At 48.6% G+C, this 23,664-nt stretch overlaps 1 protein-coding gene across 1 annotated transcript in view; it reads right to left on the bottom strand.

Annotated features, from left to right (window-relative positions):
* Positions 1–23,664, bottom strand: part of MOB1B (MOB kinase activator 1B) — a 239,519-nt gene that overhangs the window by 5,681 nt on the left and 210,174 nt on the right. The gene's annotated exons all lie outside the window — the stretch shown is intronic.

The raw sequence follows: 23,664 nt of genomic DNA, 5'->3' as shown, positions 1-23,664 counted from the left end.
AAGTGTTTTCTAAAAGTCGGACTGGCTGTGCTTAGTGATAGGGCAAATGTGATTCGAACATAGGAGGCTTCCATCTGTGTTTGGGCAACATTAACTTTGGCAGACTGTAAGAGTGACAGTACGGAAATGCTGTACGTTTGCAGTGTAAGTAGACAAGTTAGTGGATAGAAAATGTTACTTACAGCCAAATACATAAGGCCATTACCAACCATTTGACAGAGGAAAGCAGGTCATCACAGCTCGTGTCTTACATTAATAAGGTCACGTGAGCCCTCTGGGTATACGAATTTGGCCAGCAACCCCCTCCCCTAGAACACTCCCAAGTCCCCCTCTGCCTTCTCATCACATCTACATTTTGCTAAGGGCATCTCCGCCACATCCTTCGCCCATCTTTCCATGCTGGGGCCAGTTTGACACATCCAGGTAATCTCAACCCTTCTCTTAGGCAGAAGTAACAATAGATGTAAGAACTTAAACTCCATTTTCCAACCATTACACCGGATATCTCCCAACAGGCACATAACCGGATCCGCTGCTATAGGCGTTCTCACTATAGCAGCCAGAACAGTCATCCAGAAAGCATATGTTCCAGTGGGCAGCTCCCTGCTAAATGTAAACTCCTACTATCTAGTGTTAGGTTGGACATTACAACTTGTTTTTTTTTTCTTATAAGAGGTTTTGAGTCATGGGAAGTGGTGTGACTCCTCCCTTAGTCATGAACTCGGATGGGTACAGACGCCACTCTAGGTTGTTTTTGTTCAGCAGGTAAAAAGTGCCAGTGGAACGTGAAGTAAAACTACGGTGCTGCGCCATGTGCATTGTGACCTGTTAATGAAGTAGAGTGGGAAAGGTAAACATGTTCCATCATATCCAGCTTCTAGGAAAGAGGGTGGGAGTATGTGAAGCTATAGCACTATATGCTACAAACAGATACTTACAGGGTAAATAAAATTTTCTGTTTATAGTATGCATTTATTTATTATACATATTATACAGTATACATTTATTAATTTAAGGGATAAATCTATATAGAGCACAAAAAAAACAAATAGTCTCATGATGCTTGTAGCCAACCACTGGACAGAGAGGAAGATGGTTAACAGCCATGTTTTTAGGGTATTCCTGAAATGAAACAGTTGAGCAGTGGCACGAAAATAAAGATGATTAGTGCTCTTCACCGTAGGGCCAAGCACACTAAACAAGCATATGCAATGGGTCTAGTGTTTCCTCAAGTTAGAGCTATTAGTGTTGTAAATTCTTAACTAGACTTTTCTAGCCACATAAAATGAAAAGTCAAACAGTTAACATAAGCAAGCCAATCCAAAACGCCATTCGCGTTCAGCGCGAAGGAGACACACAAAAGGAAAAAGAAGCTCGCTCGCAGTCAAACGTACAGACAAATATGCAATTATCCATATAACAGGGTCAATGGTTAAGGCGGTAACTAAACTGCTCCAAGGAAGGACAAATGTAAAGCATTTACCAATTATAACAAAGGATTTTTGAAAGGCGGCCAATGAACGAGTGATAGTGATGGGTGTGCGGTGGGGGTGCTTAAAAGCCCACAGATACATTACAGCACATCAGAGCTCTTGCGCGCTCGACCTAAAAATTTGCAGTTCCAGTGAGCAAGATTCAAGGCAGGATAAACAAACAGGAGTTGGGACCCTGAACTCGTCCTTCTGTTGACGGGAAGCCTGGGAAAAGGCTTTTGAATAGTCTCTCAAATTTTCTCACATGAAGGATGCTTCTTGTCAAGGTGTTTTAAATTATTTTGTGTCTGGTACTAGACGGTTAAGGAATGTCCAGATAGGCTGATTTGCAGGATTCAAGCCTAGAATTTAGAGAAATATGCAGCCATGATTCTGTGCAGAAACAGAAAAAAGAAACATTTTCCTGAGAAGCCTTATATGATAACAACAAGATTTGGTGACATTAGCGATATGGGCCTTAAAGAAAAATGTTACTTACCTAGTAAGCATCTGTTCGAGGCATGTAGTGCTGTAGATTCACATGCTCTGCATACTCCTGCCATCTAGTGTTGAGTTTAGAGTGTTGCAAGCTGTTTCTTTAAAGAAGCATTTTCATGTCACGGGATCGAGTGACTCCTCTTTCTCTGTGATACTGTACATGGACATGGACTCCTTTGTTAGATTCTTTTCTCACAGGCAGATGAGAATAAGAAGTGTAGAGGAGGTATAGAAAAAGTGATGTCCGTGCAAATGTGATTATATATGTACAACTATAAACAAGTATAAAAGTAACTGAGCTCCTGTGGAAGTTGCAGTTGCCTAGAGAAGTGTTCTTAGTACTGCTTGATCTACAATGACGTGCAAGTATGTCTACACAATAATGCTTAGTAAATGTATGTGGTGTAGACCATGTAGCTGCCTTACAAATGTCAGCCATGGCTATGTTTTCAAAGAAAGTAATCGTTGCTCTCTACTTCCTAGTAGAGTGCGATACAGGAATGACAGGAAGTCTTTTTTGCTTTGGCATAACAAGTTTGTATACATTTTACTATTCAGCTACCTATTCTGTTTTTGGATACTGAATTGCCTTTATAAGGAAATAAAAAAGCTACAAAGCCGCTTTCTGTCAGTGTAAAACCTGAATGCAAGTTTAACATTTGAAATGTGGAGGTCCTCTTTCAACAACCGAGTCAGGCCGCAGAAAGAAGACTGGTAGTTCAATGGATTGGTTGATATGGAATTGGGAAAGCACTTTAGGAAGGAAATTCGGGTTTGTGCTAAGGACCACCTTGTCACTATAAATTTGGAAGAAACGTTCTTCCAAGGTTAGGGCCTGGAACTCACTAACACGTCTGAGTGATGCGATAGCCACTTTCCAGGAAACATACTGAAGAGGGCATGAATGAAGTAGTTTAAAAGGAGGGCCTGTGAGCCTGGAAAGCACAATATTGAGGTTCCAGGATGGTACAGGAGGCACTCTGTGTGGAATAACCCTTTTAAGGCCTTCCAAGAAAGCTTTGATGACTGGGATTCTGAACAAAGAATATGTTGTCTGTTCTGTAGGTATGCAGCTATAGCTGCAAGATGTAAGCGAATTGAAGTGCAATCTAAATTTGCTTTTTGTAATTGGAACAATGTCTTGGCAGTAGCTTTAATGGGATTAATATGTTTGGCTTGGCAGTAGCATACAAATCATTTCAATTTTGCAGTATAACATTCTTTGGTTGTAGGTCTATGAGCTTCCCTGAGAATGTCCATACATTCCACTGGCAATCTTAAGTAACTAAACTTTATTACTTCTGGAGCAATATTGCAAGGTTGAGTGACTTGGGGTCTGGATATCTGATGTTTCCTTGATTTTGAGTGAGAAGGTCAGACCTGTTGGGGAGCTTCTTGTGAGGAACTACTGAGAGTTCCAAAAGTGTGGTGAACAATTGCTGACGTGTCCAAGTGGTAGCTACAAGGATCATGGTGAGAGATGTCTGTCTGATCCCCTGAACCAGAAATGGAATGAGAGGGAGAGGTGGAAAAGCGTAAGCAAATATCCCTGAACAGTTCATTCATAAAGAGTGTGTGAACCTGGAGGTGAAGCTCTGGCATTTTGTGTTTTCTGCTGTGGTCAAAAGGTTTATCTGAGGAGTTCCCCACACTTTAGGAAGCATTTTGAAGGACTTGTGTGTGGAGTTCCCATTCATGGACTTTCAGCTGCATCCTGCTGAGCAGTTCTGCAAAGTTGTTGTCCGTTCCTAGGCAATACTCTGCCACCAGGTGAATGTGGTGGTGGAGAGCCACTTTCATATTGTCTGAGAAAGCTGTGACAATTGGGATGACTGGCTTTAATAAGCCAGTCGTCTAGGTAAGGGAACACATATACATTGTTTCTCCTGACATGTGCTGCCACTACTGCTAAGCATTTTAAGATCCTGGGAGCTGTGGTGACTTCTAAAGGGAGGACCTTGAACTGGCAGCGTTTCCTGCAATTAAGAATTACAAATCCCTTGCGATGTGCATGGTGGATGTGGATATGTAAGTAGGTATCCTTTAGATCTAGGGCCGTCATAAAGTCACCCTGTTGTAGAAGGGGGATAACGTCTTGAAGAGTGACCATGTTAAAGAGTTCTGATAGAATGTAGTGGTTTAAGGGACTGAGATCCAGAATAGTCCTGAGACCGCCATCCTTTTTGAGGATGAGGAAGTATAGGACGTATACTCTTGTTCCCTGGTGTTGTATTGGAACAGGCTCTATGGCCACTTTTAGAAGAAGGGATTGTACACCTCTTGTTTGAGAAAGGTGAGGTGTTCGTGGGATATCCTGTGTCAGCCAGTGGGACTGTTGGAGGGGTGGTAGGCAGTAACCATGTTGGATAATGGAAAGTAACCATTGGTCCGAGGTGATGTTGACCTATTCTGTATCAAAATTTTTAAGTCATCCGCAGACAGGTGTGGAGCGGGGAGACGTAGGTAGTCACTGGTTTGATGTCACTGGTTTGATGTGGAGGCAGAGCTACGGGTAGTGGTGCTCTTACTTCTGTCTCAGTCGTTATTACCTCTATAGATGCCCCTGAAGAAACCTCGAGAGAATGAAGTAGAAGACTGTCTGACCCAGCGGGGTAGAGGCCTCTGAGGTTGTTAATTTGTAACCACCTCTAAACATGGGGTGACGAAAAGTGTCTCTTTTTGAGTGTGACTGAAGAGGACCCATGGCTTTTGAGGTGTCTATCTTTTTTTTCAGCTTCTCAAGGGTGGAGTCCACTAGAGGGTCGAAAGATAGTGCTTGTCGAAGGACATACTGAGCACCACTTCCTGGACCTCTAGCTCGAAACCAGGCATATCTCCTTACTAGTATACTGGTGTTTATACCATGTGCAGCTGTGTCTGCAGCACCTAGGGCACAACTGATACAATTATTGGTGATTGTTTGCCCCTCTGCAACAATCTTTTGTCCTCTTCTGCGGTGCTCATCTAGCAGATATTGGAGGAGCTCCTCTATTTCATCCAAGTGAGCCAGATAGTATCTCGCTAGCAAGGCCTGTGAATTGGCGATGCGCCAATAATTGGTTGCACTTATCACCACCCATTATGTTGTTTTACTCTCTGTCTGGGAAGGAGAGTCCCCTGTGGCCTGACTATTGGCCTGTTTTTGTGCAGTGGTGGCCATTATGGAGTCTGGCAGTACCTGGGATCTGACACATAGTGGATCAGTGGGAGAAGGTTTATACTTTGTCTACTCTAGGGGTGATAACCCTAAAGTGCATTGGTTCTTTAAAAATGTTTTTGTGAAGAAGCATGCCAGGGAGCATGGGGAGGAACTGGAACTGTTGGAGAAGGGGGAAGAGGAGAAGGCATGAGAGAAGTGGTGGTAGCCTTGCCCTTATAGACCTTATTTTGCGGTGAAGTGTCCAAAACCTCCTGAAAGCACAGGTTATTCTTGAATGTGACTGGGGGGGGGGATTGATGAGATCGGATCGGGGGGGATGCATATTGCACCCTGTACCCACCTGAATATGGAGGCAGCACTTTTGAGCATCCATAGTCTCCAAAACAGAATCAACTAGTGATGGTGTAGCTGACTGTCTGGAACCTTTAAGCTCCAAAGGACTTGGCTCCCTTGTTTTCAGCACTGACTGTTTCGATCAATGCCCTTTTGCCGGCACAGAAGCAGAAGTGGAAGCTGGTTGGCTTGGAACAGAAGTACTCGGTGCCGAAGTCCGGATCGAGATGGCTCAGACTGTGGAGCTGGAGGTCGATGCTGAATGGTGTTGTGGTGTTCGCTATCTTCGGAGCCGAGCCGGAGCAGCTGAAGCAGGTTTTCGGATACGGCCATGGCCTGGCGGCATTGAGGTCCAACGTTCTCTGTAGCAGTTTTAGAGTGGTCAGGAGGGGTATGGTACTCACAGGTTGTGTTGTCACCTTGTGGCTTTTGATATCTGTCTGGACATCAAGAGTCAGGAGTCCTAGATTTCCTTGAGCGTGCTCCTCCCCAAAGATGTCCAGAGTGTCATCCGGAGTCTTGTGCGCCATCTGCAACCGACAAGCTCTTCGGTCCCGAAGGGTCTTTCTCAACCAGAAGGATTTGCAGGCATCACATGTAGCTTCCCCTGGTGATCGGGGGAGGCAAGTTATGCACCAGATGTCGGTCGGTGTGGGGGAATTTCAAGTGGCAATGAGGACATGAATGAAACGGCGTCCATTCCATCATCTCAGCATATTCTTCAGTGCCGTGTGGTGAGGTAGGCTCGAAATGGTTGAGGACACCCCAGATGGAGCCCGCTCTGGTCCAGGACCCACGAGTGGAAAAGAACATGATGATGGAAAAACACGTTGGAGAAAACAATTCTGCTGCAAAAGGGAAGGCGGAAGGAAAGTTTCAAAGTGGAGTGAGTCGAAAGACAGAGCAAAGATAAACATGGAGTTGACACAGAGAAGGAGTCACTCGATCCCGTGACTCAAAAATGCTTCTTCGAAGAAAAATAACTTGCAACACTCTGAACTCAACAAAAGATGGCAGGAGTATGCAACACGTGTGTATCTACAGCCACACATGCCATCAAACATCTAGTTTATTGTCTAAGAATACTGAGAATACTGATTTTAGGGCATTAGCTTGAAAGTTAGTAATCAGCTGGGTGTTATCAGAGTAGAAAGTAGCACATAGCATTAAGAGTCAGTGAGGAGTTTTGCTAACAGGACCATATGTAAGTTGAATAAGAGAGGAAGGCATTGAACCTTGTGGGACACCCCCAGCTCACTGGGAAAAGGTGGGAGGCGAAAGAGCCTTGTTGGATGATTTGTACACATTCTACTAGAAAGGAGGCAATCCCTTTGATGGGAGTGTTCTCAACCCCTAGAGAGTTTAGGTGGTTAAGGGGAATGTTATACTGTCAAATGCTGTGGTAACATCCAAGAGCAATAATGCTCCTGAGCCTTTCCTACTGATCAGAATGTGCAAATCTTTCACTGCTGTGAAAATCACCAGCTCCATGTGGCAACCGGGTCGGAAGCCCTGTTGGCCTTTGCTTTAAAGTCAGTGATTCTCTGCAAAGGTTAGAAGTTGAGCAGTAATAATTTTCTCCAGTATGTTGGCACAAAGGGAAGCAACCGGAGCCTGAAATTGGACACATAAGGGTCAAGTCCGTTTTTTTATCAGTGCGAACAGGGGCCAGAGTAGTAGCCTGAGTTTGTGGATACAAGTGAGTTGTATGAACTGAAAGACAGTTTTCCCCCTAAGCAGTAGCTGGAGGGCAGATGATGCAGATGTTTGGAACAACGTTTTTAACAGTTGGGCCAACCATAGCCTCTTGACAAACTAGTCAGTTGTTATTTGTAATTGTGTGCAGCATTGACCAGGTAGCTTCCTTGCAGATGTGTGGTAATGGGATGTCACCTAAGAAATACATAGTCAACTACACCTTTTCCTTAGAATGCACCCTAGGAGGTACAGTGAGTACACATTTAGCTTTGGAGTAGGAAGTTTAAATATACTTAAAAAACCCTCTTGCAATGCCAGCTTTGGAAATGGGGCGACTTTTACAGGGTTAGGAAAAGTTACAAAGAGTTGGTCAGTTCTGCTGTAGGATATAGTCCTGAGGGTATAGTACAAGGATACCAGCTTGAAGTCTTACAGTGCCCTTTCAGCTCAATAGTATGTGGAAAGTTGAACATACCTTAGGTAAGAACTTTGGGCTAGACCGAAGGACCACCTAGTCCTTGTGCATCTGAATGAATGCTTCTTGCATAATCAGTGCTTGTAACTTGTTGATAAGCCTCAGCAATGTGATGGCTACTAAGAAAGTCACTTTCCAGGATATAAAATATAGACTCAGAGTGGAGCATTTCAAAAGGTGGACATTTAAGCCTTGTGAGAACCATGTTAAGGTATCACACAGGGGCTGAAGTAGTTACTGAGAGTATTATCCTTATGAGGCCTTCCATGGACAGGGTAACCACAGGAATGTTGAAGAGCAATGAGCATTCCCTACTTTGAATGTATGCATTGGCAGCTGCAAGGGGAATATGTATTGGGTTATATGCATACCTGTCTTTTTGTAGGTGTGAAAGATAACTGCTAATGTCTTGAACTCTAACCTTGAAGGGGTTTAATTGATTTGAGATGCACTAGTGGACAAATCTTTCTCTTGCCTTCATTACATGCACATGCAGTAGTTGTACGAGCCTCATGCAATAAGGCCATAGACTCATCAGGGAAGTTTAGGTGGCCAAGGTAAGTACTCCAGTGCTAGATCGCTAGGTAGAGCTGTTTAAGGGTCTGGGTGACAGATATGGCCATGTTGCCGTGGGAATTTTTTTTGTCTGATCTGTAGCTAATTGTGAGGGCTGATGGACAGCCCTACAATCACCGAGTACCAGGTCTGTCTAGCCCAGTTTGCTAGGATGAAGGTCATGGACACCTGGCTCATCTTCCATGCCACGTACAGAATGGGTGACTGAAGATGAAAAGCATAGGCAAATGTCTGTGAGCAGTTCATCCATAATGCACTGTGGGTATCTGGAGGCAAAGTTTGAGAATTTTCTGTATTCTGGGGTGGCAAAGAGGTCAACGCCTTGGGTTCCCCACCCCTAGAAGTACCTGTGTAGAACTCACAGATAGAGTTTTCACACAGACTTGTTGATGAATCCTGCTTGGAGATCTGCAGAGCCGTCGTCCACTGTCAGAGGATACTCCGCTAACAGATGGATTTTACTATGGACTGCCCAGTGCCAGGTGTCCTGTGTTAGCGCAGACAGATTGGGATGGGTGTGCACTCAGTGCCCCCTTCAACTGCTTGCAGTATATGGCTGCTATATTGTCCATCTAGTTAGATGTGTTGAAACCTGATTCTGAGTGGTCCACGGACAATCATGTTTGTCAGTGGTGACTGATGAGTCTGTGGTGGTGCTCACCTGAGGAAGTGGGTCCAAGAAAGGCCTGCCATGCAAGAGGTTACTGGTGTTTCACCACTGCAGAGAGCATTGAGAACTGGCCTCAATTAATACTAGGTCTTCCCAATGACTCAGACAAAGACCATTGACTCCCGAATTACATCTGGAGTCGGCAAATCTGTAGTCTGGCATGTGGCACAATTGCTATGCAAGACAACATCACACCTATTAAATTCCGTTTCCATACAGTGAGTGGATGAACAGACCAAAAAAGAGGCAGCAGCTGCGTAAATGCCATCACCCTGTTCTGGCTGGGATAGGTCTCCCCCTTTGCCAGTGACATTGTTTAACAACGAGCCCAGGAAGGAATGGATTTGCTACGGTTGGAAGGGGGACTTCTTGGTGTTTATGAAGAACTATAGGTTGTAAAGTAAGGACACCACTGTCTTGTTGCCTGCTGCATCTCTTGATCAGCCAGTCGTCAAAAAGAACAAGTGCTTACCTTCAGTAACGCTTTATCTGGTAGAGACATATTCTACTTGCAGATTCCTTAACTTAGAATTTCTCCCAGGCGTCAGTTTGGACCCGGAAATTTTTCTTTGAGCAGTATCCCTGAGCGCCCCTAGGTGGTGTCAGTCGTCTCCAAGTCAGTCGTCGGCTTCTCGAGCGCTGGATACAATGTTGCAGGACCTATATAGGTGCCACCAGATGCGCTGACGTTAGTTTCTTTCCATAACTTTCCACACCTTAAGCGTAGAGTCATGAAGAACACTGACCACTAGTGAGTCAGAACTAGGGCGGTAAAAAGAAAGTCCCTGTCCCTAGAAATCAGCTGGCGGAGCTGGGAGGATGGGTGGGTCGGTAAGGAATTGGCAATTAGAATATGTCTCTAAGCATTACAGAAGGTAAGTAACTGTTCATCTGATAGAGATCTATGACTGGGGGTGAGTGTTTGACAATGTTCAGCATTCCGTCCATCACTTGTTGTTTTTGCTTTGTCGCCCTAAGTGGGAAGGGTATGCCCAGACGTGGGTCCCGTGCTTCCCATGCCACTGGATTCAAGCTAGCCTGGCTGATGAGGGGTGAAACCCCGAAACCGGTCCCAGGATGCTTGTTTCCGGTACAGTGAGGACCTGGCTTGGCAGTTCGGTCTGGACTGTTCCCATGAGGAACAGGGTCGAGACTGATTTGCAGATGGCTGGGTCCAAACTGGGGTGGCATGGTGAGCAAAAAAACGATGGATTAAACCCAGATCTATGACTGGGGGTGAGTGTTTGACAATGTTCAGCATTCCGTCCATCACTTGTTGTTTTTGCTTTGTCGCCCTAAGTGGGAAGGGTATGCCCAGACGTGGGTCCCGTGCTTCCCATGCCACTGGATTCAAGCTAGCCTGGCTGATGAGGGGTGAAACCCCGAAACCGGTCCCAGGATGCTTGTTTCCGGTCCAGTGAGGACCTGGCTTGGCAGTTCGGTCTGGACTGTTCCCATGAGGAACAGGGTCGAGACTGATTTGCAGATGGCTGGGTCCAAACTGGGGTGGCATGGTGAGCAAAAAAACGATGGATTAAACCCAGATCTATGACTGGGGGTGAGTGTTTGACAATGTTCAGCATTCCGTCCATCACTTGTTGTTTTTGCATCTGATAGAGACTTCTAGTTGCAGATTCCTTACCTTAGAATAGATACCCAAGCAATACCATCCCCGGAGGAGGGTCTGCGAGCCACGATCATACCATGAAGTCCTGTAGGGCTGAACGGGGAAAGTACCCATCCCTCCACACCTGACTATCCAGACATGTGCAGTGATGCTCACATTGCAGCCTGACAGATGTCCAGGACAGGATCTCTGCGAGCTAACGCTGTGGTTGCAACTGTTGATCTGGTAGAGTAAGCATGAAAACCCTCTGGGGTTGCTTTTTAGCCAACCTATGGTTCTCTTCTGCACTGCCCGACCTTTCATCGCACGCACATAACCTATGAAGACTTGATCATTTACCCAGAACTCTTTGGTACGATCAAGGTAGAATGCCAACACTCTTTTTGGGTCCAGGCAGTGGAGTCTCTCCTCCTCCTTAGAAGGATATGAGGTGCATAAAAAGTAGGCAAGATGATGGATTGGCCTACATGAAAGGGTATGACCACTTTTGGCAAAATGAAAGCCCTGGTGTGGCCCACCACCTTGTCAGGCTAGAAGGAAAGGAACGAAGGCTTAGATGATGGTGCCTGTAGCTCACTCACCCTGCGGGCAGAAGTGATGGGCACAAGGAAGGTTGTTTTTAATGTCAGAAGCCTAAGTGGGCAGTTATGAAGTGGCTCCAAAGGAGCGCATATCAGGAAATTAAGAATCAGATTCAAATCCCACTGGGGCATTATGAATAGTGGTGAAGGAGGAAACATATGTGTAAGACCCTTCAGAAATCTACTAACAATATGAGATCTAAACAAGGAGGGTTGTTCACTTAATCTCAGAAAAGCAGAGATAGCAGACAAATAACGTCAGAGGGTGCCCAAAGCCGAGCCCTCCTGGGCCAAATAAATTGTAAAAAACAAGACCCCAGAGAGAGGGGCAGAAAGTGGGTCATCAGACTTGTCTGTGCAAAATGCCAGAAATTTGTTCCATTGTCAGGTGTACACCGTTTTAGTGGAGGGACGCCAGGCTGCCAAGATAACTTTGCAGATTTCGGGCGGAATGTCAAAAGCTGTCAACTGCTGCTGCTCAATCACCAGGCAAGAAGGCGGAGAGACTGGACAGGTCTGGGTGGAGAACTGTTCTCTGCTGCTGCGACAGAAGATCCTCCGGAAGGGGCAGTCTGATCGAAGTATCGATGGCCATGCTCAACAACTCAGGAATCCAGACTCTGCATGCCCAGTCCAGAGCCACAAGGATTACTTGGGCCCGGTCGTTCATGATCTTCTTGAAAACTCTGGGCAGAAGTGGTATGGGCGGAAAGGCAACCAGGAAACCTGAGCTGCAGTCGAAATGAAGTGTCCCCGAGCAAGTGCAGCCTTGGCAACTCCAATTCACAAAACAGCTGACATTGTGCGTTCTCTGCGGAGGCAAACAGATTTAAACAAGGCTCCACCCACTGCTGGCATGTTTCACCAGTAGCATGCAGGAGGCCATAAGTCTCAGCAGCCCCAGTCGTTTTCACTGAAACCCAGGATAGCAGCTGAAGAATAAGTTACTTACCTTTGGTTATTAATTATCTGGTAGAGATGTTCTAGTTGCAGATTCCTTTCCTTAGAGTTCCCCCCAGGAGTCAGCCTGGATCTGGAGATTTTTCTTCGAGCAGTACCCTTGCGCTCTGTCAGGTGGAGTCGGTCGACTCCGCGTCTGTTGTTGCCAATGTGGGGGTGCACAAAAAGTAGGCAAGGTGATGGATTGGCCTACATGAAAGGGTGTGACCACTTCAGGTAGGACAGAGGCCCTAATACGAAGCACCACTTTGACAGGATGGACAGAAGTGAAGGGTGGCTTTGATGACCACAAGAAAGGCTGTTGTTAGTGAGGAGCCAAAGAGGACAATAATGAAAATGCTCAAAAGGAGCACACACGAGGTAAGTAAACACCAAGTTCAAATACCACAGGGGCATTTTGAACGAGGTAGGCAGAAATATGTGAGTAAGACCTCTGAGGAATCTCCCAACAATGGGAGATTTAAACAAGGAGGGGTGATCAGGTAATCTGTGGAAAGCAGAGATTGCAGACAGATAGCCCTTAAGGGTGCCCAAAGCAGAGCCCTGCTGAGCAAGAGAGAGTACAAGCAAAAGAACTTCAGACGAAGGAGCAGAAAGGGAATCAACAGACTTGTTTGAACACCATGCCACAAATTATTCCAATGACAGGCATGTACTGTTTTGGTGGAGGGACGCCTGGCTGCCAAGATAACATTACAGTCTTCAGGTGGAAGGTCGAAAGTTGTCAACTGCCACTGCTCAATCTCCACGCAAGATGGCCAGGACTGGACAGGTTCGGGTAGAGAACCATCCCCTGCTGGTGCGACAGAATATCCTCCTGAAGAGGCAGTCTAAGAGGACTATCGATGGCTATGCTAAAGATACAATCCTTTTCGTGCCCAGCCCAGAGCCACCAGAATTACTTCGGCTCAGTCGTTCTTGATCTTCTTGAGAACTCTGGGCAAAAAGTATTATTGGCGGAAAGGCATATAGGAGGCCTGAGTTCCACTCAAGACGAAAACCGTCGCTGAGCGAGTGCTGCCTTGGAAACTCCAACGTGCAAAACAGCTGACATTGCACGTTCTCTGCAGAGGCAAATAGATCTAACCAAAGCTCTCCCCATGGCTGTAACAGACCTTGTCCCACTTCCAGATAGAAACACCATTTGTGATTGACCATGCATTGATTGTGAGTTTGTCTGTTCTGACCTTCAGAGAGCCCACCAGATGTTGAACCCCCAGGGATATGCTCAGACATTCCAGCCACGTCCAGAGACACAGGGCCTCTTGACAAAGGGTCCACAACCCCACCATGCCCTGCTTGTTTCAGTACCACATAGCGGTGGTGTTGTCAGTGAGCACCTGCACCACTTTCCCTTTGAAAGAGGGAAGGAATGCTTTCAATGCAAGAGTGATCGCCCTGAGCTCCAGAAGGTTGATGTGGAGCCCGGACTTCGCTGGAGACCAGATGCCTCTGATCTCCCGCTCTCCCATGTGACCTCCCCATCTCAGGAGTGCCGCACCTGTCACTACTGTCAGACCTGGTAGGGGAAGGGAGACTGATCTGCTTCGGACTCAATTGCAGTTCCTGAGCCACCACTGCAGATCTTGCGCAGTTCCCTCCGAGATCTGGACCATGTCGGAGAGATTCCTCTAATACTGCGAACACTGGAACTTCAGTTCCCACTGCAGAGCCCACTATTTGGCATATGAGACCAGCATGATGAGGAGGCCATGAGGTCCAGCAGTCTCAGTGATTCTCATCGAAACTCAGGATGGCAGCTGAAACCTCTATAATAGCCTGATTATGCTGGACTCTCTACTCAGGATGATAGACTCGAAATTGCACTGTGTCCAGAACAGCTATGATGAAAGGGAGCGTCTGAGAGGGAGTCAGGTATGACTTCGGCAAGTTTTTTTTTTTTTTTTTATTGAGCATTTTTCGTTATAAAAAATACAACAAAAACTTGCCAATTATCATCATTAGTGTGTTACATATAGTATGCATTTAGGTGTCCTACAAAAAGGAACATATTACAGTAGTCATCATGTCCATATCAATAGAAATTACAAGCACCTAGACTGGGCAGAGGAGCTCAGAAGGGTCACAACATTCTGCCTTGGTGTTTAGAGAGGGCAGCCGCGGGAGAAAAAACAGGGGTAGCGATCAGGGTCATGCTAGCATTAAAGGCATATCCTTCTTGATGTGAGAGGCGAGGAGTGCGATGTATCCCCACCGCCACCCCCCTCCCAGGGATCATTCACTTAGGGTATCTCCCTCTGATTCCTGGCTCTGTTGTTCCCGAGCCCAGCTCACAAACGGATCCCAAATGTCACGGGGTCTAGATGCAGCCGGCATTAACTCCCAGAATGTGGTTAGCTGCGTGTGCCCGTAAGTTACATCCGCCAGCCAATCCCTCACCGCGGACACCCTCTGCCTACCCCAGTGTATCGCCACCCGTCGCTTAGCAAACAGTAAAAGTAATGCATGCAGCCTGCGCACTTCTGGCGGAGTGTCTCTGACATAACATAGTAGCCCAATCAGAGGGGAAGGGACGTCAGAGCGGCCCACTATCTGGTTTACCGATACAAAAACCTGAGACCAATAACCCCTCAACCTCGGGCAGGACCAAGCCATATGTAGAAAAGAGGCCAAGGTCGACCCGCAACGCCAACATTCATCCGTCTCCCTAAGCCCCATTCTTTTCAGGCTGATGGGGGTTCTGTAGAACCTATGCAGGTATTTAAAATGTATTAATTGCAGCTTGTAATTTGGCGAAAGCTCAGCAAGCTGCCCACAGCAGAACTCCCACTGTTCCTCAGAAATCTCAGGCTGGAGCTCCTCGTTCCAATATAGCATAGATTTAGGCGCTACCACTGGTGTCATGTTTTGCATATGACAATAAATACGAGTTACTAGCTTTCGGGGAGAAGGGGAGCCCACCACCGCCTCCAAAGCTGTAAAGACCGGCGGCGCATCAGGGAACCCCCCGAATAGTGTCCGGCACGCCGCACGTAGTTTATGGTACAGAAATAAGTCGGAAAAGGCCACCGTACCTCCCTCCTCCGGCGCCGGGGGGGGCATAAACTTGCCATTGGGAAAAAGGTCAGCAAAGGTGCGGAGATTCATCCTGTCAATCAGGTGACCAGCTATTCCATCAGCCACACAGGGCAGCATCGGGTTATGCAACAGAGGGAGCGATGGAGCATACAACAGTGGGACCCCGGCCCTCTTGCGCAACTCCTCCCATACCCACTGCAGCATCCTAGCCGTATCTACATCTTCTCTAGGACGCCTTGCCCTAGCGCATATCGCCACTCCAAGTGGAAGGGGCGCCACCACATCTCGTTCCACTGCCACGTGAGGTTGAAAAGGGACAGGGTGGGTCCAAAAATGCAGGAACTGAGCCTGAGCGCAGAGGGCATACAGTTTTACATCTGGGGCACCCAAACCTCCCTGCCGCAGTGGCAGCGCCAACGTGTCCCACGCTATCCTGGCCTGTCCACCCGCCCACACCAGCTCAACCAGGCATGACCTCAAATTGGCGAAGAAGTGTGCTGTAAGCGGTATAGGTATATTGACGAATAGATAAAGGAATTTGGGTAACACTATCATTTTTGTCAACGCGATCCGCCCAGTTAGTGATAGGGGCAGGGAAGCCCATAATTTCACTTTCTCGCTCAGCCACATCATAGCCCTGCCAAAGTTAAGGCCCCAAATCTCCTGAAGGTCACGACTTATCCAAATCCCCAGATATTTGACTTTTTCCGCCTCCCAGCGCAGGGGGTATTCAGAGCACTCTGGCTGTAGGTAAAGCGTAAAGCAGGCAAATTTTTCTAATCATCGGCGTACTGAAACCCATCCTTTTTAATATATGGAAAAAATATGGCCATTCAATTGTATCAAAGGCCTTAGTGGCATCTAAAAACACCACGGCAGCTCTAACCTTGGGGTGTAGGTAATGTAGTGCAGCGAAGATCGTTCGCAGATTGTGGGAGGTCGCCCTACCTGGTATGAAACCGGACAGGTCGGGGAGTGCGACCATCGACAGCATTGGTTGCACCCGGTTCGCGAGCAGTTTGGCTAAAATTTTCACATCTACATTAATCAGAGATAAGGGCCTATATGAGTTTAGATATCGTCAGCAGGTTTATCCGGCTTCAGCAGCGTGATAATCAGCGCTTCGCGCATAGTGGCAGGCAACACCCCTTTCTCCAGGGCCTCCTCGTACACTGCCAGCAACCGGGAGCGACAGCTCATCTACGTATGCCTTATAGAAAGCTGTTGTGAGACCATCAGGTCCCAGCGCCTTATCAGGCGGCAGGCTCCTGATAACTTGTGCCATATCTCCGGCGTCTATTGGAAGGTCCATATATTCTCTGTGATTATTATTGAGCCATACCAATGCAATGGAATCTAGATAGGATATAAGCTCTTCCGGGCATTCATCTTGAGTGTTGGTATATAAACGAGAATAAAACTTGGAGAATGCTCCTACAATGTTCTCCTTGTCATGAAACAGTTCGCCATCAGTTGTGCGCAGTTCATGGATATATGTCGCGGGACGCGGCAGTCTAATCATATTTGCTAGGACCTTCCCCGGTCTCCCTCCTTCGCCGTAGCGCCTCGCCTCCGCATATTTCCCCAGGAACTTGACCTCCCTCAACGCCTCCTCTTCATATTCCAATAATTTGGTTTTCAATAGCCCCGCCACTTCTGACTCCCCAGCCTCTAAGAAAGTGCTTTAGAGTCGTTTTATATCGGCTTCAAGTGCTACCAGAGTGCTCCGTATCGCCTTCAATACACCCGCCTGCTGGGCTATACATTGGCCTCTAATGACGACCTTGAAGGCCTCCCACAGAGTCGCCTCTGTGTCCACCGACCCCGCATTACGCTCAAAATAGTCAGTTATATCAGTCCGTATCTCCTCCCTGAATGCAACATCAAGTAGTGCCTGGGGTGGGAGTCGCCATGAGAATGCCTGGGAAGGACCCCCAGGGAGTAGTAACCTCAGCATACAGGGCGCATGGTCGGACAGTGTACAGGGCATGTGCTCTACCTGTGACGTCCACAGTGCAACATCTCGCGACACAAGCCAAAAGTCAAGCCGAGACCACGCACCGCTATAGGTCGATATACAGGTGCCCTCCCTCTGGTCCCCATGTCTACCTCGCCACACATCAACCAACACGCCTTCCAGCATTATTTCCCGTAGTGCGGAACCCACCAACGGATTCAATGTGTGAGCTGCCCCCTTCCTATCTACTGTGTCATCAAGTACTGCATTGAAATCACCACCCCATATAATTGTATCGCATCCAGTGGCTTTCACCTGTCCCCAAAGCTTATGAAAGAAACCTGGAGAGTCTACATTAGGCCCATACACAGCCACGAAGACTACCGCAACACTGCACACAATGCCCTGTACCCAAACATATCTCCCCTCTGGGTCACATTGAACAGCGCCCTCCCGCCAGTCCAACCCGCGTCTTAACAGTATCGCTACCCCTCGGGCATAGTTGGAGTAAATAGCTGAATAAACATGGCCCCATCTAGTGTGACGCAGTCTTTGGGCAGGGGCAGTGTTCAAATGCGTTTCCTGCAATAGGCAGACATCCACACAATGCCGCACCAGATATGCATGTACCAACCTAGCCTTCCTGTGGTCGTTGAGCCCCCTAACATTCCAGGTGAGACAGTTCAAGGTTTTATCCACTTTTGGCATTTCTCTCACACATCCTGAAAAATGCAGTAAGACATGTTGACAATGACCAGGCTGTACGTTCAAGACACCACCCAGGTAGCATACGATAGATGTTGGCAGTAAACAACAAGATAACAAACCCAACCCACCTCCCCCCACCCACTCCAACCCCCCAACCGGGTCGTAGATTAACCTTCCCCATATTATCCCCAAAGAGACATTTTAATAAGCAAGGGAACATTCCCAAGGGGGTGTGGCGATGCCGGCTACTTCCCCGTGTGAAACGGGGTGGCCGGAACATCTGCAGGGGATCCTCGCCGCACAAAACCTAATAATTAGATCTATCTAGAATAGCAGATGACAAGAATGAACAACAGGCATCGCAAGTGCCTCTCCCCCTCCAGCGGGTAGAAGTCACTTTTAACTATGAGCAATTCCCCACAGGGTATATTAGATTGGATCTACTTTTACACATTGTCACAGAGCCTGCTATCCCCTGTCTCCACCGCATCCCTGGAAAGTTGTGCGGATTTGCGTCCCACGTGTTTAGCGAACTTCATCGCCTCCTTGGCATCAGTGAATATGTGGGCAGACCCGTCGAAGGACACCTTTAATTTAGCCGGGTAGAGGAGGGAGTACGGGATCTGCGCCTGCAGAAGAAGCCGTTTTGCAGGCAGGAACTCACGGTGGGTGGCCTGGACAGCCGGGGTGAAGTCGGGGTAAAAGGAGATGTTATTTCCCTTGTGCGTGATGGATCCTCTCCCCCTCGCCAGTTTAAGGATCAAGTCTCTGTCTTGGTAGTTCAGGATTCTCGCAATTATAGGTCGGGGCGGCGCACCCACAGGGGGCCTCTGGCCCAGCGATCTGTGCGCCCTCTCCACCACAAACACCGCCGAGAGGCTGGGGTCAAACAGTTCGTGTAGGAGTTCAGTGATATATGTTTCCATCTTAGTTATGGCAGTGGTCTCCGGGATTCCTGTGATGCGTAGATTATTGCGCCGGGACCTTGCTTCCAAGTCCTCATTCTTTGCATGGACTATTCTCAATAATTTGTCCATGTGCAGGAGTTGGTCCCTTGTTTCCACTTGATACTCATGACATTCAGACTGGCGAGCCTCTAGCGTGTCCAACCTCGTCTCGTGCGTGGCCACCTGGGTTTTCACAGAGTCTAACTGACTGGTGAGATTGTCCAGTTTAGAATCAATATAACAGAGGCTGGAGCGCATCTCAAGCATCAACGTGCGCAAATCTTCGCCCTGGTCGTCTGCGGCCAGGTCGCGCCCCTCCGCCGCCAGGGGCCCTTGCTCCAACTCTCCCTGCCGCGTGGAGCGCTTATGATCAAAGTTCAGTTTCGGCTGCTTAGCATCATGCTTCCCCATGGCAGAGAGAGATCCACCCGGTCCCGCCGCAAGCTACCAGCCAAGTACCAGAGCCACCTCCGCTCCCGCGTAGTCGCAGCTGGGCACCCCTATCTCCTTCACGGCGCTCTCGCTGACTGATTTCGCTCTAACAAGCCCCGTTGTCGCCGCCAGCACCACCTCTGGGTTCCTAGATTAACTCTCCGCCTTTGTCTAATACAGTTGCCAGGGTGTAAGACAATGTCCACTCTGCCATCCACTAGCTCAGGTCGGCGGGGGGGGGGGGTGAAGGGCCTTCCGTTCCCCCCCCCGCACTCACGAGGCAACCGGGCTGGTCATAGCAGCACCCGTCCCTATTATCCACAATCCGCCTTCTGCCCAGCCGTGTTCGCTCACAGGCCCCCAGGCGCCTCACCTCTGCATCTTCGGAGCACACCACTCGCGGTGCCGGGCAGATCAAACACTTCCACCTTCTCAAGAGCTTTAGTTTCCTCCACAGGGCGCCTACGGCATTCGCGAGATTCCGCGCCGGTGCTCAGCCTCTCTACAGTCCACGTGCCCCCGCACTCTGCCATTGGTATTTTTGGGCCCCAAAATGGCGGCCGCCGCCTCTGAAATCTGTTACTACGACCCCCGCCTCAGGCTCAGCGTTGATGTTCAGCGGGCTGCCTCCGTCCGTCGGAGTGCAGCTCAAATGTCACCCGTATAGTTTTTGCTGGGGGGCCCGCATCTTCACGGCTCCGTCCGCGCTCGCGAGCAGCGCCCCGAGTCGAGGGCCGCTGCCCGGCCACGAGCTTACCTCCCAGGCCGTCCAGGGGCTACCCCAGCACCACAGCGTCGGCAGGATCCTCGGGGCAGCTTTAACAACTTCGGGACCTTTCCGCGTCCCGGCGCTGCCCCCGCTCAGGCCCCGCCGCCAGCGCAAGCCCCAGGCCCGAGTCGCGGCACCTCCACCAGCGATCTCCGTCAGACGCCACCGCCAGTTCCGCCCTCAGGCCGCGCTGTCCTCCAGCTCCTGACAGGCAATAAAAAATACGATTCTCCCGCCTCCACCTGAGTCGCACTGTCATTCGAAAATTTTTTGTAGGTTTTGGCAGTTTGTGCACGCCCCGATGTGCAGGATTATTGAAGGATTTCAATCCGGCCGGCGGAGCTCACTCAAAGAGCGTCCATCTCGCTGCTCAGCTGGCCACGCCCCCCATGACTTCGGCAAGTTGATAGTGAACTGCGCTGCGAAATCCAGGAGGTTCGCAGTAGTCTGGAGGTGGTAGAAGGCAGCATGGGGCGGGCTGCCGTTAACAGCCAGTTGTTGAGGGAGGGAAAGACTAAAAGACTAAAACCCCTAACCTGCACATATGAGCTGCGACCACCGCCATCACTTTGGTGAACAACCAAGGGGCGCTGGTAAGGCCAAAAGGGAGCACTGAAACTGAAAATGCTTGTGGCCTATGTGAACCGAAAGTAACGTATGTGAGCAGGCAGGTCGGGAATATGGAAATAAACGTCCTGCAAGTCCAACATTACCATCCAGTCTCCTGGGTCAAGGGAAGATAGAACCTAAGCAAGAGTGAGCGTTTTGAACTTTCCCTTTCTGAGGAAGAGATTGAGACTGGGGGACTAGGATAAGGCTGAGGCTCTTGTCCTTTTTGGACAAACAAAACTAGCAGGAATAACAACCGCAACCTACTTCTGGCAGAGGGATCTTCTCTATGGCTTCCTAGGCTAAGAGCCGTAAACTCCTCGCAGAGAAGTGCCAATTGATCCTCCATCATCCGATCGTAGCATAGTGGCATGGATGAAGATTTAGTGTAGCCATTTTTATTAGCCTTTTGCGCGTTTGCTTAAAGCATTGGGCCTCTGTGCACTTTGCCCTAGATGCATTTTATTTGTTTGCTTAAAGCATTAGGCCTCTGTGCACTTTGCCCTAGATGCATTTTATTAAAGCATTAGGCCTCTGTGCACTTTGTTCTAGATGCGTTTTATTCAGCCTTGTACAGTTATTTTTCAATAGCCAGTTTCACTGTCTTTTTTTATTTTCTTCTGTCACACTGTTTAGCCTACTTCGGCACCAGAGTTCTCAAATAATATATTCTTGCTCACTCTGTGCTTCAGTCAAGGATACAGTCTGGTACATTGCCGATAGACGTGGTAGGAGTTTAGTCTTTTGGGTTTGTAGACGATACACATTCTTACGTAGGGACGTTTGTTAGCACATCGACATGGTCGTTATAAAAACACTTCCTAGTCCTATTACACGTAAGAGGGAGATTCCGACCAGGGAACCACAACTAGACGCTGACTGCCCTGTTGCAGATGCTGATCCAGATCACAGGCCTTTGCTCAGGTATGAGGGTTGATGTCCTCCCGGGGAATCTGAAAGGCAAGCTTAGAGCTTAACATGCTGTGCTTAAAATAGAACTTAGTAGAGAGAACGTAACCTGTTAACACTATGATAGCGTTATTCCTATGTTTCACTCTCCTCATTACTATTTCAATCCTACTGTGTTGTATGGTTCTGGTTATTGCGGCTCACGCCTTATTATCTAAAATACAGTCGTTTTATTAAATCAATCTATAAAACTTAAACTGCCTTTGTCATTTGTATATGAGACCACACATTGTATGAGAGAGCTGGTTGGGATCTGAGCGACCACGACTTCCCTGAGAAGCTCTAAGATGTCATGCGCTCGTCTGCCCAATCATCCCTTCCCCTTGGGAGAGATGAGGCACTGCTAGTTAGCCGGAGCCAAACCGGATAGAGGGTGACAGGGATCCTTCTCCGTGGGATAGACTTAGTCCCCCACACTGAGAACGACCCTGAATACCCAAATATCCAGTAGTCTCATTTAGGATAATGAGAGCCAATGCGACAGACAGGTAGTCTCAAAGGAAAGGGAGTAGCCCCTTAGGACTATTTACAAAACCCACCTCTCTGACGTGATGGATTGCCAGTGGGCAGGTGATGGCAAATCCTGGCTCTGACTGGTCCCTGATGGGGAAGCGTCAAACTAGGAAGGTTTGGAGGCTGCTGCAGCAGGGGATGCAGGAGCAGGAGACTGGGTAGACCACTGGTTCATTGATACACAAGGATGTTGGATCCCACATCCCCAGCCCTGCAGAGACTGGGCAGCATGCACGGCACGGTGGCTGGAGGGAAACAGACGCCCATTCCGTAGTGATGAAAGAGGCGAAAAGCTGACTGAGGGGGACCAGGGGCAGCTGTGAGACTTAAGGACCTGGCTATAGCTAGGGACTCCTTAAAGTGCTCAATCGCAGATTCTGCTTTTTCTCCAAAGATATGAGTAGCATCAAAGGGCATGTCCATAAGAGTGGATTGGAAATCCCCAGTAAAGACAGACGCACTCCGCCAAGCATGGCGCCTTAAGGCCACCACTGATGCAACCAATCTGCCTAGTGAGTTGGTTGTATCCAGCCCACAACGTATTGCAAACTTAGCTGCATCTCTCCCCCATCAGCAACAGCTGAGGAGAGAATGGCCCGGGCCTTTTTCAGGACCTGTGGCAACACCTGCACAACCATGTCCAATAAGGTATGGGTGTAATGGCCCAAAAGGCACGCAGTGTTCCCTGACTGCAATGCCAGGCTGCAGGAAGAAAACATTTTCTTCTCTAGCAGATGCAGCCTCTTGAATTCCCTAACCGGAGGTGCGGAAGGGAATGTGCCTGGGGACGTGGAAGCTTAGACAACCAAGCTCTCAGGGGCCGACTGTTGTATCAGGAACACTGGGTCACTGCCGCTGGTCTTTGGCGGCGGGGGATTGTCCTGTTTATAGGAGCCCCTGTGCTAGGTTTGGACCAAGTCCCCAGCAGGACATCAGTAAGGGCTTCATTAAAGGGCAAAAGTAGTTTCGAAGAGGATGCCCTGGGCTGAAGTACCTCAGTCAAGGTGTTAGTCCTGACTGCCACCTAAGAAAACTTCAGACCCAGGACCTTCACCGCTCTTTGCACCACCATGGAGTAGGGCGCTCTCTTCTCCGTAGCCATGGTAGGGGGAGAAAGCATGCCAGCATCAGGTGAAGTGTTCACCAACGTCCATAAACCAGTCCATAGGATCTTCAAGTTGGTATTCTAAGGGGTCCAGCAACCACTAACAATCCTCACTGTACCCCCACCCAAGGGAATAAGAGCCAGGGTCTGACCTAGAGAGGAAGGTCCCTGTTGAAGTCAGAATTGTGCTTTGTCGGTCCGGCTCCTTGTTGGAGTCAGGAATGAAGATGGGATTGATGCCAAAAGTGGGCACGGGCGGCGTTAGGAGTGTTGACATCGGAACCATTGTCAGGGAAGGTCTGGATGGTATGTCTGACACTGGTTCGCATCTGGAAATGGAGCCCTGGGTATTCCCTGGTGCCAAGGCCGAAGCTGCTGGCGTGGAACCTGAAGGAGCCCTTGCCAACTCCCTGGGCCCTAAGGCGCTCCAGCAGAGTTGGACTACCCAAATATGAGGCACATGGCCTCATAGAACTCATGGAGTTGAGCAGGGGTGGCTACAGCTCCTGGAAACTCGGGGAGGCACAGAGCCGACCCAGAAGCAGGCTCCGAGAACTGAGGCCTAG

The sequence above is a fragment of the Pleurodeles waltl genome, chromosome 1_2 (genome assembly GCF_031143425.1).
Source record: "Pleurodeles waltl isolate 20211129_DDA chromosome 1_2, aPleWal1.hap1.20221129, whole genome shotgun sequence".
In the NCBI taxonomy this organism is placed as follows: domain Eukaryota; kingdom Metazoa; phylum Chordata; class Amphibia; order Caudata; family Salamandridae; genus Pleurodeles; species Pleurodeles waltl.
This window is presented reverse-complemented; position numbering and strand designations above follow the sequence as displayed.